This window comes from Chrysochloris asiatica, unplaced genomic scaffold, assembly GCF_000296735.1.
Source record: "Chrysochloris asiatica unplaced genomic scaffold, ChrAsi1.0 scaffold00024, whole genome shotgun sequence".
Classification (NCBI taxonomy): Eukaryota; Metazoa; Chordata; class Mammalia; order Afrosoricida; family Chrysochloridae; genus Chrysochloris; species Chrysochloris asiatica.
The window spans coordinates 10,921,521-10,928,256 of NW_006408542.1; the positions used below are offsets into that span (position 1 = coordinate 10,921,521).

At 37.3% G+C, this 6,736-nt stretch overlaps 1 pseudogene; it reads left to right on the forward strand.

Annotated features, from left to right (window-relative positions):
• Positions 1 to 224: 224 nt before the first annotated feature.
• LOC102817963 lies at positions 225 to 3,812 on the forward strand (annotated as a pseudogene).
• Positions 3,813 to 6,736: the final 2,924 nt, after the last annotated feature.

A 6,736-nucleotide genomic window follows, 5' to 3' on the forward strand; every position in this document is an offset into this window, starting at 1 on the left:
GCTGGTGAGGTTGAACCACTGACCTTGCAGTTCAAATGGCTTTGTAGTCTGGCGCATTAACCCACAGCACCACACCAGAATATGGTATGTGATAGAGTTCATTTTTATGTTACATGAGGTATACATCAAGGTTCATTTTTTATTTATGAATATACAGTTATTTGAATATAATTTGTTGAAAAAAGTAACCTTTTCCATGACAATACCATCTAGCTTCACGTACGATGTACGTGATGATGTACGATTCTTTTATTTACAGACTCTCAATTCAGTAACATTGATTTTTCACAAGTAAAACACTGTCTTGGTTACCTTTATATTTAATTTAAAATCAGGTGATGTAAGTCTTCTAATAGGGTTCTCTCTAAGAAGTTTTTCATTATTATAGCTTCTTTTCTTATCCATATAAATTTTTAAACTTTATTGTTAATTTCTATTAAAAATCCTTTGAGGTTCTGATTGCTATATAATTGAATCTATAGATTGATATTAGAAGAACTGACATTTTAACATCTTTCATCCATGAACATGCTATGCCTTTGCGTTTATTTGGCTTATATGGTTTTGTTAATCATTGCTTGTAGATTTTAGTATATAAATCACAAATGTCTTTTGTTAAAATTATCTTCAGCAAAATTTTTTAGTCAATGCCTTCAGTGTAGCTTAAACTTCTTCCTTTTATACCATTGGTTCTTGATTGGATGATACCTCTTAAAATGGTTGAACATTGAACTTTTTGCAGGGAGGGAGGAGTGATACAGGGACTCTTTGTATTTCTTTCATCTCTTTTTGATGCTTCCTGCATCATTCAATATTTTGTTTATGCTGTTGTTCTTGTTAAATGCCGTCGAGTCTGTTCCAGTTCATAGTGACCCTATATAGAGTTTCCAAGGAGTGACTGATGAGTTTGAACTTGCAACCTGCAGTTCGAACCATCTTACAGTTCAGTGCTTATCCTATAGTGCCATACCAGGATTCCTCCTTCAGTTTTTCAACTCAAAGCTTGACTTTTTTTTCTTCAGTTGTTTCAGTTTGAGAAATGTTGAACTTGTTCTTTCCTTCCTGTTTTCTAAATCCAGGTCTTTACACAATTCATTGTAACACTTTTCTTTGTCTTCTTGAGCTGTCCTTTCAAACTTTTTCAACTCTTCTATTTCAGCATTTCTTCCAGTTGCTTTACCTTATCTACATACATTCAAGAGCAAGTTTTAGAGTCTCTTCTGAAATTCATTTTGGTCTTCTCTTTCTGCACTACATTTTTTTTTGGCTGGATAGTATACTTTATTGATGGTACATGACAAGACTGGGCTCTCTGAAGCCCCTCCCCTTCTCCAGGGGGTCTGATGGAAACAGGATGGGAGTTTCTCAGTGTGTAGGGGGATTACAGTTGGGGTAAGGACTCCCAGCAGCTGAGGGCCTCTCTCTTCCTCTAGTGCTGTTGCTGGGGCTGGTGGTCCAGGGGACTCTTATTCTTTGGAGTCTGTACTATCTTTTTAATGACCTTTTGCTCTCTTTGTGTCTGATGTCCTTGATGTCATTCTACAACTCATCAGGTCTTCAGCTACTAGTGCTCAATCAAATTGATTCTTGACATGGTCTCTAAATTTAGTTGGCATATACTTAAGGTCGAAGGAGCTCTGGTAGTGTAGTAGTTACAAATCTGGCTGCGAATCTTAAGGTGAGCAGTTCGAAACTACTAGCCACTCTGCAGGAGAAAGATGAGGCTTTCTGTTCCCATAAAGATTTATAGCCTTGGAAACCCTGCACAGGGTTGCTATGGGTCAGACTGACCCACCAGCACTTAACAACAACAACAACAAATATTTAACGTCATAATTTGGATCCTGGAAATTTGTTTTAACTTTTTTCAGATTCAACTTGAATTTTCATATGAGCAATTTATGGTCTGTTCTACAATCACTAGCATGTTTTAGCTGATGATATTGAGCTTCTCTATCATTTCTTTCAACAGATGTAGTCTATATGATGCTTGTGTATTCTATCTGGCAAGGTCCATGTGTATAGCCTTTTATGTTGCTGAAAAAAGTTATTGGCAGTGAATAAGCCATTGGTCTTGCAAAATTCTAGCATGCATTTTTTTAGCATCATTTCTATCACCAAGGCCATATTTTCCAATCCTTTTTTGTTGTCTACTTTTGTATTCCAATCACAAGTGATTACAAATGCATCTTGATTACATATTTGATCAATTTAGACTGAAGACGCTGGTACAATTTAATTTCTTCATCATTGGCTTTAGTGGTTGGTCTGTAAATTTAAATAACAATCATACTAACTGTTCTTTCTTGTAGGCATCTGGATACTATCCTATCACTGACAGCATTGTACTTCAAGAAAGAATTTGCAATGTTCTTTTTGACAATGAATATAAACCTATCCCTCTTCAATTTGTCATTCCCCACATTGTAAACCATTTGATTTTCTGATTTTAAATAGCCAATACCTGTTTGCTTCAGCTCAGAAATACCTACAATATAAATCTGATTATATTCCATTTAACTTTTGATAACTTCCAATTTTTCTGGATTCATGCTTAGTACATTTCAGGTTTTGAATATTAAATGTTATTTTCAGCTGTTCTTCTCATTTTGAGTCATGCCATATTAGCAAATAAAGATCACAAAAGCTTTACCCTTTCCAAGTCATTATGGTAGACTCTACTTTGAGGAAAAAGTACTTCCCTAGTAATCTTTTGACTGCCTTCCAACCTGAGAGTCTCATTTCTGGTACTATGCACTGCTATTCATAAGGTTTTCAGTGACTAATCCTTTAGAAGTGGACTGCCTCTTCTTTTTTCCTAGTCTGTCTTAGACTGTAAGCTTCACAGAAACCTGTCCACCATGGGTTACCCTGTTGATATTTGAAATACCAGTGACATCGCTTCAAGCATAAAATCAACATCCAAACCACAATAGTACAAAAAACCAGGGCAGATGAGGGTTAGAAATAGACTACTAATCATAAGGAAAATTATTCCTTCAACATTATGCATGATACTGGCTATACGTCCTTCAGTGGTACAAAAGGTTAATGGGTTCAGGTGCTAACCAAAAAGTTAGTGATTGAATATACCTAGAGGAATTTTGGAATTAAAGTCTGATAATCTACATCCCCCAAAAATCCATTAAAAGCCCTGTGGAGTGGAAGTGGGGCTGGCGCCGGGCCGCCATATTATAGCAGGACAGTAATGATGACACTGAAAATGTTTTGCTGTTTGATGCAGAAGAGAAGACAACTAATAGATAAAAAAAAAAAAGCCCAAAACCAGACACCCAGTGGCATCATTTTTCCACTTATTCTTTTGAGTCAGTGCAATTGTAGTGTATCTTCTCTGTGAACTTTTCACCAGCAGCTTTATTGCCTGTACAGTGACAATGGCCTTGTTGTTGTCATATGACTTCTGGGCAGTGAAGAATGTCACAGGTAGACTATTGGTTGGCCTGAGTTAGTGGAATCAAATCAATGAAGATGGAAAGAGTCACTGGGTATCTCAATCCAGAAAGGCATCCTTTCAAGAGAGCACAACTGTTTCAGAAGGTGAATCAAGGATTTTTTGGTTAGGACTCATTACATGTCCAGGGCTGTGGGTGATATTTGTCTTCAGTGCTCTTTTCTCCTTCAGAATAAAATGATTGGCAGTAGTCATCATGGATGTGATGCTACAAGGTGCCAACCTCTACAGCTACATCAGGTGTAAAATGGGCAGCAGAAAGAATCTAACCAGCATGGCTATCTCTTATCTTGGAAAGCAGATTTTAAGACAAAATGTGGAAGATGATAAGACTTCCTGAGAGAATCTTGAGTGCTCTGTTATCCTGGGGAACAAAAGAAATGATTCTCGACTCTGAACCTGGTAGGTCTCAAAAATTAGTATTGGGTTCGTTTTTCCATTTGCTATTTTATTTTATTATTTTTTTAAGTTTTCATGTTAAGTTTTTATTTTGTTTCCAGCAGTTGAGGATTGAAGCATTTTCAAAATTTACTCCCGGTGTACTTGTGCTTGCACACAGTCTTATAATACCCACATCTCCCAAATGAAGTCAAGTGTTCATATGCTTATGTAACAGAAACCTTTGAGTTCTGATCCACAGTTATTTGTAGAAAGATGGTCTTAGTCTCAAAGCACTATGCATTATTTCTGTTAAAGTTTTTAAGAAGAAGGGTTTGCTTCCATTGGAGAATAAGCACTTTGGTTTATCTGTGCATTAAAAATAATTCTTATCCTACATGTACACAGGCAAGTTAAAAATCAGATTTGGAACAGTGTGTTTTACTAGCTTCCAAACTTTTGTTTTTATTTGTAGTATGTACTTAAGGCCCATTTCATATAAATGGAATCATTGTAGCTAATATTTAAGGGATACCTAGAGGTTGCTGCTGTTATATTTATCTTATGGAAAGATTAGCAAGGTTTTACTTTTGAATTTCCTAGCAACTTTTCAGTGGTTTGTGGCTAAATGAAATCCATCTATTTCCACTCAGAGACTGTTATTCTTATGACATAGTGAGAATAGTCATTTAAATACTTGGCATAGTAAATGCCTAAAGGATGTTTTGTTTTATTAATCTTTTTTTTTCTTGCTATAATAGGATCTTGTAAATCAAGCATTTTATTAATGATATTTCTTAAAGCAGTATCTTTAACTATAAACTAAACCAACTCATAGGAATTGAAAGTCTGTTGTAGGTATTATAAACTTAGTTTGAGTCTTTTAATCAACAGATTATTTTGTGATTGTATTTGTACATTGTTAAGTTTTTTAAAGGATGTTTTGTTTAATTGAGTAAGTGTCTACCGGAGTGGTAGGTTTGAAAGTGTATAACTTTATATTTGTATAAAACTCTACTGTTTACAAAGGCAAAAAAAAAAAAAAAAAAAGCTCTTTGGCACACTATCCTACTTTGACACACTTGAAATCACCAGTAGTCAGTATTAACTTAATAGCAACTAATTTTACTGATGTCAAATCAGTTTAAGGAATTGGCATTTCCCATATCAACAAAACATACCAATGCTTACAAGTGTGGCACACTAATGAGTGATGTTTTCTGTTTTATACATAATATTGCTACAACTAGGAACTGACACAAGGGTAACAAACAACAACAAAAATCACGTTGAGGGAGCTTTCTACTGTTCTTAATTTGTTGAGAGGTTTTATCATTAATAGACATGTTATTGTTGTTGTTAAGTGCTGTCAAGTTGATTCCAACCCAGGCGACCCTGTATAGGGTTTCCAAGGAGCAGCTGATGAGCTTGAACCACAGACCTTGCAGTTCAAACAACTTTGCAGTCTGACACATTAGCCCACAGCACCATACCAGGATTCCTTCTTAATAGATGTAGAAATTGTTAATTACTTAAAAGTATCTCTTGAGAAATTATACATTTTTTTCTTATATTGTCTTTGTATATTGATTAAAGTGAAGGGCCAACGAAAAAGAGGGAGTCTCCCAGTGAAATGGATTGGCACAGTGCCAGCAGCAATGGGCTCAAGCAGAGCAGCAATTGTGAGAATGGCACCTGAGCAGGTGGTGTTTCATTCTATTGTACATAGGTCTGCTATGGGTTGGACCTGACTAGATGGCACATAACAATAACAATAAAAATATTTATTAAACTTTTTATGTTGAAGTAGCATGACTAAATTGCCTGTTCATGATGTTTTACATTCAATTTGGGAATTTTTGTTTAATGTCTTATTGTGAATTATGTGACAGTTTACATGGGAGAACACTAGCTTTACATTAATCCTATCATTTCATTGCCTGGTTATAATTCCCTCCATGCACCATCAACCAACCAAAGGGTATACCCTGCAAGCCTGCCCTCTGGTCATCAGCACACAGTCCCTCTCCCTCTCTGAGTCTAGAATCCCCAGTCATTCCATCTCTCCACATCATTGCCCCTGTCTCCATCTCTGGAGTCACTGTTTCTCAGGTAGAGTCCTGCATTCTGTTCTTTACCCTTGATGGTCCCAGGGACCTCTTCTCCTGGACTGCAAAGTCAACCACTCACCTTGTTTTGCTACAAAGTGTCTACCTTTACATTTCCAACCCTCACAGTCAGTCCTGATAACAATCATTCACTATTGAGCCACATGAGAGCCATCCCCATCACCTTTCATCAGCCCCACCTAGACAGAATAGATACTACTCCGTGGAGATTCTGCCTTCCTCTGCACCCTCTGGATCTAGGCTCCCTCTAGAAAGCTTGTAAGTCAGTCACTTCTTGCCTTTGTAGGCTCCCATTTTGGGTAGCCAATGTCCAAGTTGCCCATCCCTGTCTACTCTGTGTGGAGGGGGTGGGAATGATTCTTGCTGCAAAGATTTGTTCCCCCTTTTGAGCTACTGCATCCATAGGTGTAGGTCAAGTTCATCAAATTGTATCATATTACTCTTTTTTTCCTCTTCTTTCTTCTATTTGAATTCTGATCATCCAGCTATTGAAGCCATGTCAAGTGGGTATTAGCTGCAAGTGTGGGTGTTCTTGTGCATATGCCCTCATTCTTATCAGCTGGATGCTTCACTCTCCACTCTAGTCCTCTGTGGCTATGTCATTGACTCTGGGCCCAAGAGTCCCCAGGTCTTGCCATAATGCTGGCCAACCAGGTCTCCACCTGGGTTCACAGGAGTCTATTGAATGTTGTAGGGCTTAGCTCGCAGCTTCATTGCTGTTTTCCCCTCACTTCCCCTTATCGGTGGCCAACGTGGT